We start from the raw sequence: 14,353 nt of genomic DNA, 5'->3' as shown, positions 1-14,353 counted from the left end.
TTTAAAGCTAATGGGAGTAAAATCTTAGGTGCACGTATGCTATATGAACCACCATAGTAATAAAATTGCTTTGCTAATTTTTCTATTTTTTAACACACGTTTAGTAGGTGCCTGTGTTGTGCCACACACTGTGTTAAGCATTGGGGACACAGAGTAAACAAAAAATGGCCCTGTCCTCCAAAATTTATTTTGTTAGAGAATTTGCACCATAAGGAAATTTTAAGTTGGTTCAAAATTAAGAGTATCAAATAACTATGTAAATACCCATGCATATGAGAAGCATACATGTGCATGTACACATATATGTGCCATCCCAAACTTTACCAAAATATATATCCCCCCATTTCACACCTTTTCCTCACCAAACATTCGAAAGACTTCCTCACTGCCATGTAACAACACACACGTTATATATACAAAGCAGCCATTTCATAAATGTTTAACTTGGGACTTCATACTATTTTATTATGCATCATGCATTTCATAAATATAACGGCATACGCAGTGTTATACTCTGTTTTCATCGATGACAGCTTGTTGACTTCAGGCAGGCTTCCATCCCGTTTCGATCGCTGGTCTGCAAAGCGGGTGGCTGACAGCTGCCTCATAGAGTAACTGGAACCTCAGGACGTGGCGGGACAGCGCACGCGGTGGCCAAGAGCTGGCCTTAGGAAGCTGCTCCCGGGGGCGGCGGCGGTGTCACCGTGAGCCAGCTGGGCTGCGAGCTCCGCTGCCAGCAGTAAGCGCAGGGCCGCCGGCTGGGCTGCTGGCGCTCGGATTCACCGCTGTCACTTAACCGTAATACTTAGTCTCAGGACATCAATATATAAGTGGAATTTTCCTGTGTCATCAGTTCTGGACATCTTAATTAAAATAAGATCAAATTCCTTTATCTCACATTCATATGAAAACACGTGCCATTCACTTCTAGACTTGGGGTAAGGCTTTGTAAATGCAAAGATATGCTAAAGGAAAAGCCCCTTCATGGAACAAAATCTCAAGGGCAAAATGCACCGGGGCCCGGCCACGATAATCAGGGCAGGAGTGGCAACGGCAGGAGGAAAGACGGCTAGGAAAGGCTCTGTAGAGCTTTCCGTCCAACCCTTTGCAATAAATCAATTTATAATATTGATTTACTTTGTCCTATAGGCTGTATTTGGGGAAAATATAATCTTGCTACCCGCGCACTGATTTTTCTAAATGCAGATGCCTCCCGCCTCAAAGCAAGTAGGGCATTTTTCTCCTGTCTTATGCTACACATTGTCCAAGGAGCTGGAAATGTAAAGGCATATTAAGAAATAAATGCACATATTAATGCAGTTAGCCTGGGTGCTCATTGATACGTACATGGACGTGAAAAATGTTTTCAGGGAAGTCTTCCTGACCAAGCTAATTGCATCTTTTCACTGCTCTCTAATTAGTCCACATCATGTTGTTCACAGACAACACTAATCGGAAGTAATTCTTAATTTGTTTCTATCTTTTTTGTTTGTTTGTCTGCTTCCAAACTAGAATGTAAACTTCCGGAAGACAGGGGCTCACCATGTTTCCCTGCTGTGTGTCCTGCCTGACACCTAGTTGGTGCCCATGAAATTTGTATTACGTGACTAAGCTGTGAAGCACAAAGATATACATAGATGCATTAGCCCATAACCCGACAAGCACTAACTCCATTCTTACCAGCCATTCAAGTTTTTAATTTACTGGATTTTCATAAAGCATGTGAATTTGGTTGCCAAGTATAAATGACTCAAAAATGCAAAACCAAATCAGGTCCATAAAGTCTACTGACAAACAAAAATGAATTTTGACACTCACGTGCATCTTTCCTATCTATAAAAATATTTGTGTCATTAAAGCAAATAAGTCAATGGTTTATGAAACTTGAATATGGGTATAAGAATATTACTTAAGTTCTACCTCACAACTAAATATCTGAATTTGTTTTGTTTACTGGGGAAAACAATTTATCTGAACTGAAATTATAATCACATATTTACCCACATCTTAATTATACCGCAATAATATTAAAGGCTATAACACGAGCAGAATTTTTATCACATCTCTGGTTTAGCTTTATTTTTTCTCACCCAGCCCCCAGGAAAATATTCACGAGGTAGAGCTGGCAATACAAAAATAATTATTTGAAAAACATTATATGAGGTGAGTTGTTGCTTCTCTACTGGATGCCAGTTTAAATTGAGCTAATTTGTTTTACCAGTAGCTTAAGAAAACCCCAGCACAGCGGCATGACAATTATATCCAGGTGCAAGGACTTAATTCGACAAATTCTAGGTGGATCCTTCCAGCCTGCACGGTGGGCCCCACTCTCAGCCGTCGCTGAGAACAGATGCCTCGAAAAGCCTCTGCAAACACCATCCAGCCAGTCCTTGAACAGAGATGTTGAAATGTTTCCAAAAAAAATAATGAACATGATATTCTTATAGCATAATTCCAATATACACATCATGGGAGAAAATGACACCATAGGAATTATTTTAAATATGTGAGCAAAATAAAGTAATGTATTCGTTTGGATTATTTTTTTCATGTACTAGGTATGCACATACCTACATTTAAAAATAATAAATGTTCATACAGATTTTAAGAGAATTTGTAATTTTATATATACATATATAAACCGTTGACATCAGCACACACAGCACACGGTTCCTGAAAGGATTTAGTGATGCTCCAGGTGAGGAAAGCAGGCTGGCAGAGCCTCCGAGTGACAGCTGTGTTCCCAGGCTCGTGCAGCGGCTTAGCTACGGGGCAAGACCATGGTGTCAGTGCCCACAGCCTCTCCTCCTTAAAGTCATGAATTTTTCCAGTTTTTAAATAAAACTAGAATTTGCCTTAGTTTTTAAATAACTTTCTTTAAATAATATTGAGCAAAATAAGCAAGCATCTCATGATTTTAAGGTTAGAAACATACAACCATGTAGTGAATATTTCATCTTTCCAGCACTTTTAGGTGATCATTTTCCCAGATCCTGTTGTTGGTTTCTCACTCTCTGCTGATTAAATTAGGAAACAGTCTCTAATTTAATAGTGCAGTGAACTGCTTTTTTAAATTGTCAAAATTCTTACAGGTGTGCAGATGTTATACTGATTTGGACATGAGTAAAGTTTACTGCTAACTATTAGTATAGCAAGACTAGCAGCAATGTATTCTCTGTGCACATCTCTATAACCTTCCGTTTGCCAATGTTGCTAAGCCTAAATATCTTTCAAGACGACTTCAGATTGAGAATTATATCATCAGGGATGGTTATTTTCGCTACTCTGCCATTTCTCTTTTTACCTCAACTAAAGTTTTCTATCAAAGTCAGTTTTTTTAAACTTAAATTCTTCTTTTAAACTTCTAATAATTTCCACATTATTTTTATTTTAAATTAGTTTATTTGAAAAAAGAAAATATTTTATTTGTATTACATTATTTTTTTATTAAAATAAGGGACAAAGCTTTATTTTATAAAGAGTAATCTGTAAGCCTTAACAATACTAATTAGAAGTATGTCGGACAATTTGAATTAACCCTTTGGGTACTGCTTATTCAGATGCAATGTGAATAGTCCAGACATTTTGAAAAACATCCAAATGGGATGCAAATAAAAAACTGTCAAAAATCTAAACCAAGTTGAGCCAGGCATACAAGACCAGTTCCCATGAACTGAAAGGAAAAATTAAACACAGTCAGAGGTCCTGAGAAATCTTAAAAGCTGGATAACAATTTACCTCATCTTTTGCTAGTGGTTCCTAAAAAAGACATTAATAAATGTTAATAGATAAATTAAAATCTCCAGGGCGGAGATTTTAGATAACAATAATCTAGCAATTTACATCCTCATTATACACAATTTCTTCATATGTTAAAAAAAAAAAAAAAAAAAGTAATTTGGATGTGATATTCAACTCACAACAAAGAGATCATAATTCCATCATGATATCCATATCCAAATAATAATCTTAACTCAAAGAATCAAACCTTAACTGCTTCACTGTAAAACATTTAACTTGTCATATAGAAAGCCAATTTCCTATTTGAGGGAGAAAAGATATTTTGACACTGAAAAAAATTTAAAACAATATAGTAACATACAGAATGTCCAAAAACAAATGTATTTTTATACTCTTTTTTTTTTTTAACAATACTTCTTGAACACTAATATGTGCTAAGATTCAGATACGTAAACACATAAATGTTTAATTCTAATATTACAGAAACTCAAATTCTCATAAGAAACAAAACACTATAATAAACAAAATCATTACACTTTATTCAGTATTTTAATGAAAAAATCACATTTGTATAAATATTAGTTTTAAAGTTTATTTGAAATTATACATATTTATAATTCTAATCCATATCTTATGTATTTGATAAGTCTTGGAAATTAAAGATAAGAAAATTTGGCTTGCAAACTGAACCCCAAGTAATTAAAATAATCTAAAACTTAACATTTTCACAGAATTTAAGCAGAAATATAAGAGGTAATTCCCAGTCTCCTGTGATCCTATTACAAAGCTTTCCGTGGACATTAAAGCCTATAAATGACCTTACGGATGATCTAGTACAAAGTTCCCATTTCTCAGGTAAGAAAACCAAGGCCCAGAGACTGTGAGTCACGTGCTGGCTAATTAGAGACACAGACACAGGCCCCAGGTCCCCTGGATTCCAGGATGGAGAACCCCAACACCCTACTATGCTAATCCTCAGCTAAGGTTTATGACTTTTTCCCACAAGCAAAATATAAATGCTGAAGTTGTTGGTAGTCTAAAGAAAAAGGAGTCTCCAACTATTCAACTTTACAAAACCGAATTGTATTATATGAAAAGTGTATGAATATCATCACCCTCTATCCCAATTTATAATGGGTGGTGTTATAGGAAAATTACTGTTTCTCTTTAGTTTTATAAACCGGTGAGATAAATAAAGCATTAAAGAGTACCCCAATTGTTAAAGTGGTAAGTAACCTGGAATCTCTTAAGCGTAGACAAGGGAGTAAGAAGCCAGTGGGGGGGGGGGGGAATCTCAAGAGGATGAAGGAAATACCGGTTTCTGATACTGCAGTTTCCTTTAATTTCTTGAAATCACTGAAAATTATGCTGCCTATGTTAAGACAAATGTGCCAAAAATAAAGAAAAGTCATACCTAAAAGTAAACGTCCGGGCCGAGTGGTCACACTCTTGCTTCCGCAGCCAGGGGCGAAGCTGCGAGACGGAGCCTCTAGGACGCGGGGCTGCGGCTTCTCCGCCGGGCCGCGGGGGGCGCTCCGCAGGGTTCCGCGCGGGGCTCGGTTTTAACTTCAAAGAACATTTTTTTTATTTCAATGTCTTTTCTGCTTATACTTCACAATAGATAATTACGCGTGCAGTCGTTGCTGGTCACTGGCCATTAATCTGCCCAGGTACGTGCCTCCGTGGGCGGTAAAGGCCGCAGCGTCCCGCGAGGCGTCACTAACGAGAAGGGAAGGCGGGCAAGCGCGCGGATTATCCGGCGCGCGGCGCTTCCCCGGAATAGGAGGCCCGCAATCACCATCACGCTTCCCTTCTGCCGGGCTACAGCACGCGGCGCAAAAAAAGGCGGGGAAGACGGGAAGGCGACATAATTTGAGAAACTATATTTTCAGGAACTAACATTATTTTCCCTTTAAATCCAAATCAGCAAATCTAATGACCCAAAAATAGAAAAGCAGCTCCTGCACCAAGCAGCAATTTCATAAAGGCTCATTGTTAATAATGAGGGAAAAAATTGACTACGCTATTATAATTACGAGAATTATCTCAAAATATAGAAATGTTTTAATATTTTTATGCTATTGTAGAGCAAGTCAAATCGATTTCCAATTAATCCAAGTATAAATAGACTAGGGAACTTTTTAAATGCTCCAGGGAAGAGCTTGCAATATACCGGGCTCACTTAGAACATAATAGGCGTGGTGGCCAGTGTAGAGATCCAAGTATTTCCTAGCACGGTGTTCACAGTATGTTGCTAACCCGAAAGCATAACCAAAATATCGGCCTATGCAGTTCTTTCTGGCTTCTCTCTTCAGCCCTCAGTTCATCGCTCAGGACTTTGTAAGCATGCTGGTTCCTCCTAAGCACTTGTTTCTGAGTCTTCAGCTGTAAATACATAGGTATGCATTTCTCATCGCTGGGCATTTATACTTCCTCTGCAACTGGGTTGGCCGAGCACCTCAGATCCAAATGCTGCAGCTGTTCCTGCCTTTCTTTTATTGTCCTGAGCAAGGCACATCTCATTTCACCCTCAGTCTTCTGCAGTTTCAGGCCTTTCCAATCTCCCTTCCAGCTGTTCCAGCTGTACCTTTTACAGCCCAGCTGGTGGGAGCCTTTTACAGGGATGCTGGCTCTTCCTGACCTCAGGCAACTCTGACCCTAAGTTAGTTACTCACTTCCAGATTCTCTCGTCCTTTTTGACATTATCTCAGGCCAATTCAAGTCCCAAATCCCCCTTGACCTACGCCATTTCTAGTGTGTTTGGACTTGATTATGATTAATTGTAAAATTATAGAATTGGCTATAAATAATTAAAACTTCTCACACATCAACATAATCATTAATATTTATGAGTATACACTTTTCCTAAGTTTAGCATGCATACACTTTAGTAAGATTTTCAAATTGTACTGTCTGGAATAGTAAGATCAATAATAATTAGCCCCTGCTCTGTAGCTCAGTTGGTTAGAGCATAGTCCCAATACGCCAAGATTGCAGGTTTGATCCCCAGTCAGGGCACATTCAAGAATCAACCAATGAATGCAAAAATAAGTAGAACAACAAACTGATGTTTCTCTCTCTCTCAAATCAATAAATAAAATTTTAAAAAATAACATAATAGCCCTGGCTGGTGTCGCTCAATTGGCTGACCATCGCCCCATGCATGGAAAGGTCACCAGTTAAATTCCTGGTCAGGGCAGATCCCTAAGTTGCAGGCCTGATCCCTGGTAGGGAGTGTGCAGGAAGCGGCGACTCATGTTATGCTCTTACATGGATGTTTCTCTCTCTCTCTTCCTCTCCCTTCCTCTCTCTCACAAATCAGTAAAAACATTTAAAATTTTTTAAAATAATAATAATGTAATAATAATTGAAGTAAAAAGATGACAAGTTAAATGGACCACTATGATTCATTATAGACTGCATTCTAGAGCTTTTTATTTTACTTATTCAGAAACTTGAACACTTAGACCTGCTGCTCTTTAGTGGTCAGTAGTGGTTTAGTGGTTAGAAACAGTGATAAGTTACTTAGAAGTTTTTAAAACTAAGAAATTATCAAATGCTTGAAACACAACTAGAACCAATGGAAATATAAAACAATCTCTGACTTCTGATCTTTTCCTTCAGAAATCCTTCTTTGGTATTCTAGACTCTAGCTCTTTTTTATGTTCCCAGAAAACCCAGGTGCACGTTTCATTTTGAATTGTGGTTCTTTGTTTGCTTGTTTGTTCCAAGCAAACCAGGAACTCTTAATGAGAGTGCATTATGTATCTCACACACATCATATGCTTCACAAATTAATGGAACCAATGACCTCAGGTAAGTATAAAGTTTTAACAAAAGTTTTTGAAGTTAACAAGTAGCTGTGAGGTGCACTGAGACAGTGAGAGTTTTGTTAAACATTTTAAAGAGAATGTGAAGACTTACAAAGAGAACAACAAGAAAGCCCAGAGTGAGTAGAGGAAAAGAAATAATAGATATCAGAGCAGAAATAAATGACATAGAGACTAAAAAAACAATACAAAAGATCAATGAAACCAAGAGCTGATTCTTTGAAAAGATAAACAAGATTAATGAACCTTTAGCCAGACTCACCAAGAAACAAAGAGAAAAAAACAAATAAACAAAATCAGAAATGAAAGAAATGAAGTAACAACTGAGCCAACAGAAATACAAAGAATTGTAAGAAAATACTATGACCAACTATATACCACCAAGCTGGACAACCTGGATGAAATGGACAAATTCCTAGAAAAATACAACCTTCCAACACTCAATTGGGAAGAATCAGAAAACCTAGTGGCCAGTAACTACAGATGAAGTTGAAGCAGTAATCATAAAACTCCCAGCACACAAAAGCTCTGGCCCGGACAGCTTCACAGGGGAGTATTAACAAACATTCAAAAAAGAACTAACTCCTATCCTCCTCAAACTGTTCCAAAAAATCCAAGAGGAAGGAACACTTTCAAGCTCTTTTTACAAGACCAGCACTAGCCTAATTCCAAAGCCAGATAAAGACACTACAAAGAAAGAGAATTACAGGCCAATATCCCTGATGAGCATAGATGCTAAAATCTTCAACAAAGTATCAGCAAATCAGATCCAGCAATATAAAGATCATACACCATGACTAAGTGGGATTTATTCCAGGGATGGAAGGTTGGTACAATATTTGCAAATCAATAAACATGATACATCACATAAACAAATTTAAAGACAAAAATCACATGATCATATCGATAGATGCAGTAAAAGCATTAGACAAAATCCAACACTCATTTTTGATAAAAACTCTCAGCAAAGTGGGAATAGAGGGATCACACTTCAACATAATAAAGGCATATATGACAAACCTACAGGCAACATTATACTCAATGGGCAAAACCAAAAACATTTTCCCTAAGAACAGGAACAAGATACTGGTGTCCACTTTCACCTCTCTTATTCAACATAGGACTGGAAATCCTAGCCACAGCAATCAGACAAGAACAAAGCATAAAAGGCATCCAAATTAGAAAGGAGTAAGTAAAACTGTCATTCTTTGCAGAAGACATGATATTGTACATAGAAAATCCTAACAACTCCACCAGAAAACTACTAGATTTAATAAATGAATTCAGCAATGTAGCAGGATACAAAATTAACACCCAAAATTGATGATATTTTTATATACCAGTAACGTACTCTCAGAAAGAGAAACTAAAATGACACTGCCCAAAAAATAAGATGCTCAGGAATAAACTTAACCAAGAAGGTAAAAGACCTGTATTCAGCCCTGCCAGGCGTGGCTCAGCAGTTGAGCATCGACCTAGAATCCAGGCGATAGGGTTCGAATCCCTGTCAGGGCACATGCCCGGGTTATGGGCTCGACCAATGACTCTGTCATCATTGATGTTTCTATCTCTCTCTCTCCCTCTCCTTTCCTCTCTCTGAAATCAATAAAGATATATTTAAAAATAAAATAAAATTTAAAAAAATTTAAAAAAAAAAGACCTGTATGCAGAAAACTACAGAATGTTGCAAAGAGAGAGAGAGGAAGATATAAACAAGTGGAAGACTATACTGTCTTCCCAATACTATGGATTGGGAGAATTAACATCATTAAAATGTCCATACTACCCAAAGCAATCTATAGATTCAATACAATCCCTATTAAAATACCAACAGCATATTTCACAGATCTAGAACAAACACTTCAAAAATTTATATGGAAACAAAAAAGACCCCGAATAGCTGCAGCCATCTTTAGAACGAAGAACAAAGTTGCAGAGATCATAATAACAGATATCAAATTATACTACAAAGCCACTGCACTCAAAACAGCCTGGGACTGACACAAGAGCAGACAAATAGATCAGTGGAACAGAACAGAGAACCCAGAAATTGACCCACGCCATTATGGTCAGTTAATATTTGACAAAGGAGGGAAGAGCATACAGTGGAGTAAAGACAGTCTCTTCAATAAATGGTGTTGGGAAAACTGGACAGGTACATGCAAAAAAATGAACCTAGACCACCAACTTATACCATACACAAAAATAAAAATATTCATACTCAAAATGGATAAAAAGCCTAAATGTAAGTCGTCAAAACCATAAAAATTTTAGAAGAAAACGTAGGCAGGAAATCTCAGGCATCTCTCCTAGCAATATATTTGCTGATACATCTCCTAGGGTAAGAGAAACAAAGGAGAAAATAAACAAATGAGACTTCATCAAAATAAAGAGCTTGTACACAGAAAAAGAAACCATGGACAAAATGAAAAGGGAGCCCACAGTATGTGAGAACATATTTGCCAACCACACATCTGATAACAGGTTAATATCCAAAATATATAAAGAACTCATATAACTTAACAAAAGGAAGACAAACAACCCAATTAAGAAATGGGCAAAGGACCTGAATAGACACTTCTCCAAAGAGGACATACGAATGGCCAAAAGACATATGAGAAAATGCTCAACGTCACTAATCATCAGAGATGCACATTAAAACCACAATGAGGTATCACCTCACACCTGTCAGAATGGCTCCATCAACAAGTCAACAAACAAGTGCTGGCGAGGGTGTGGAGAAAGGGGAACCTAGTGCCCTGCTGGTGGGAATGCAGACTGGTGCAGCCACTGTGGAAAGCAGTATGGAGGTTCCTCAAAAAATCAGAAATGGAGCTGTCTTTTAATCCAGTGATCCCACTCTTAGGAATGTACCCTAAGACTCCTGAAACACTAATCGGAAAGAATATATGCCCCCCTATGTTCATAGCAGCGCAATTTACAATAGCTTAGATCTGGAAACAGGCCAAGTGCCCATCAGGAGATAAGTGGATAAAAGCTGTGGGACATTCACACCATGAAATACTACGCAGCTGTAAAGAAGAAGAATCCCATACCCTTTGGAACAGCATGGATGGACCTGGAGAATACTATGCTAAGTGAAATAAGCCAGGCAGAGAAAGACAAACATCACATGATCTGGCTTATACGTGGAATCTAAAGAACTTAATAAACTGATGAGCAGAATAGATTCAATGACATGGAAGCATAGATGAGACTGACAAATCCCAGAGGGATGGAGGAGAGCAGGTGGGCATAGGGGGAGAGAGTAACCAAAGAATTTATATGCATATATGCACAACCCAAGGACAAGGACAATGGTGGGGAGAGAGACTGGGGAGGGGGGTGGAACGGGGTGGAACGGGTCATTGGGGAGAAAAAGGGACTTCTGTGATATTTTAAACAAAAATAAAATTTAAAAATTAAAAGTCAAAAGAAAAAAGAAAAGAAAATAGGTGTTGACAAAAAAAAAAGAAGAAGAAGAAGAAGAAGAAGAAGAATATATGCACCTGTATGTTCATAGCAGCACAATTTACAATAGCTTAGATCTGGAAATAGACAAGTGCCCATCAGTAGATGAGTGGATAAAAATGCTGTGGGACATTCGCACCATGGAATACTACTCAGCTGTAAAGAGGAAGAATATTGTACCCTTTGGGACAGTATGGATGGAACTGGAGAGTATTATGCTAAGTGAAACAAGCCAGTCAGAGAAAGACAAGTACCACATGATCTCACTCATATGTGGAATCTAATGAACAAAATAAACTGATAACAAAATAGATCCAGAGACATAGAAGCATGGAACAGACTGAGGGATCTCAGAGGGAAGGTGGGGGTGGGAAGGGGGTGGGGAGAGATGAATCAAAGAATTTATATGTATATAGGCATAACCCATGGACACAGACATTGGTAAGGGGAGGGCCTGGGGGTCATGTGGATGCAGGGTGAAGGGGATCAATGGGGGGGGGAGAGGACATCTGTAATACTCTTAATAATAAAGATAAATTTAATAAATAAATAAAAATAAAAGGAAAGTGAATTATTTTTCATGTGATATACTTGTTACTGTAATTAATATCTCAACTACAAGTTACATGCATATTAGGTTTGAAAATCATCCTGTTATTCTTTGAACCTCGACAGGGCTATTCTGAGTATTTAGAGGCTGGAGTATCTATCAGAAAAGTGTCATATTTCTACACAACATGCATTACTTTATGTGTTCATGGAAGTGCTTTATATCATACAGGTGCATATACACATACCTATAACATATATCTACTAACAAAGACTATATTTCCATTTTGTGGAAATAAGTGTTCTATAGACCCTATACCTCAGGAAGACACAAGGTCTTACTTCACTAAAAAATTTTATATCTGCCCAGCCGGGCGTGGCTCAGTGGTTGAGCATCGATCAGGAGATTGTGGTTTGATTCCTGGTCAGGGCACATGCTTGGGTTGTGGGCTCAGTCCCCAGTAGAGGGTGTGCAGCCCATCTGATCGATGACTCATCATTGATGTTTCAACTCTCTCTCTCCCTCTCCCTTCTTCTCTTTGAAATCATAAAGATTTTTTTTAAATTATATCTTACAATAGAAAACAAACAAGAATCTAATTAATAAATTTATAATAAATTACTTTCATTTAATACACAAATAAAGCAACAAATCTAAATCTGAGGAAACCATAATTTGAAAAACTAAACCCAAATATAATTTTAATTAATAGTAGGAAAGATAATAATTATCACCAAAATAAAATCAATCCATATAGTTTCAAAGTATATCCAAACACTATATTTTTAAATGAGCATATAATGATGATTAGCTGTTTGGAAAATGACCATCAAAAAAATTTTTTAAATTAGAAATCTCACAAAATACCTCAAATTTTACAACTCCTGAAAAATATTCTTAATGTTTAAAATTAAACTTAAATGTAACATTGTTTTTGTCTACTGCTGACCATGGGAACTCATAAGTAACAATTACAATAGTAACCTAATTATATATCTTGTTTTTCTCAAGAAATTCATGAATCCAAAGTGAGGCAGAATTCCGAGGTTCTCTCTAATCATTTCCCAGATTTGCCTTGCCTCTACATAATTTTGTCTCTTGTGGTCATGTGTACCTGGAAATCATTTTGAACTATCACAATAATTTTTTTAAATTAATTAAAATACCTTATTTTTTAATTTGAATTTGTCTTAGCATAGGTGTCTTATCTTTGATAATTTTAAAAAATACCCTTACCACTCCCTACTCCCTTCTATAGGCACAGTAAAAACCAAAGCATTCATTCCTGAACTGGGGAGAGGCAGACAACTAAAACTCTCTTTTGGCATTAAATATATAGAATAGAGTACTTTTCCCCAACAAGAACAACCTAATTACTTTTCTTGAATTCCGTATAGCATAAGCCAGCCACTCGGTAGATGCTTAACAAATACTTAATGATTGACTCTTTAATTCACACTAAAATCAAAAGAATACTGGAAGTGCAGAGTTCAGCTTCCACCTACAGACAAGAGAAAAATGTCAACTAGCACCCTCATTTCTGATGAGACTATAAATTTCTGGAGTCAATTAGATAATGTGTCATAAGTCTGTTTTTTTCTTTTAAGTGTGTACCCTTTGATTGAACAATTGTACGTCTGGGTATGTTTTAAGGAAGCGACCAGGCTAGTATGCAAAGGTATACGAATGTCAGCCGACTGTTGAGTACACCGATGAAAGCTGGCAATAACCAAAATGTTTAACAAGAAATTGACTGAAATAAAACGTCATACAATCAACTAATGATGATATAAATAAAGAAAGAAGTCTGAGATATATTGCTGAGTAAACAGACAATATTACACAGCAGAATGCACAGGACGTGAGCCTGTCTGCCTGCATGTTTGCTATGGCAAAGAAGGTAATGTGCACATCACACCTACTTTCTCTCCAGACTGGGCACATAGCTAGACCCATTTCCCTGTGCGAGCAGTAAGGCGGTTCACCATTTTGTGGCGTGAAATGTAAAAACATGTCAGTTGCCATTTTCTCTCTCCACCCCCTGGCTGGAAGTCAATGGTCACAAATCCCCTGGAGCAGGGGTTACCAAGGGCACTGCCCTGAACGGCTGCATGGGGCAGAGCTCCACTGCAGTGCCACCCCCACCGCTGGTTATCTTCTCCGGAGGTAGAAATAAACTATGTGTAAAGCCACATAGTTTAGAATGTATTTGTTTCAGGAGTTACGATACCCTGACTAAGATCATTCATAGAAGAGAGTAAAAAAATACATGTCAAAGTACTAGCAGTAGTAACAATTGATTTTTTGTATTATATTTTTCTTAAACACATATTTTGTAATAAAAACATTTTATTAAAAGAAAGTCTTTGGTAATAAAAACCTTAAAAATGGAATTTTTATCCCTAAATATATGATTTGCAAATACTTATGAAATATAAGGGAAGTACAGAAAGTCACTAACGCTTCCTAAATTACGCGATGTCCCAGTGTGATCATAGTCTTCAGAAACTGATTTACGCATAACACATAACTAGCAGCTTTATAGGAACATTTTTACCTTGGTTAATGTTCTTAACAAAAGCCAGGAATTGCCCTCTTAACTGTGGCTAATACAGAGCAAAAACTCTACTATGAGTCCGGTTCCGTTCCTCAAACCCTGAGCAAGTGAGATGCCCCCCTGCCCCACTCTCCACAGCTCGCCTGTCTGGGTTGTTAACTAAACATGTCAGACCTGACAAATCCTTCGGCTCTGAGAATGACT

The sequence above is a fragment of the Miniopterus natalensis genome, chromosome 6, assembly GCF_054644295.1.
Source record: "Miniopterus natalensis isolate mMinNat1 chromosome 6, mMinNat1.hap1, whole genome shotgun sequence".
In the NCBI taxonomy this organism is placed as follows: domain Eukaryota; kingdom Metazoa; phylum Chordata; class Mammalia; order Chiroptera; family Miniopteridae; genus Miniopterus; species Miniopterus natalensis.
Note: the sequence above shows the minus strand (reverse complement) of the source record.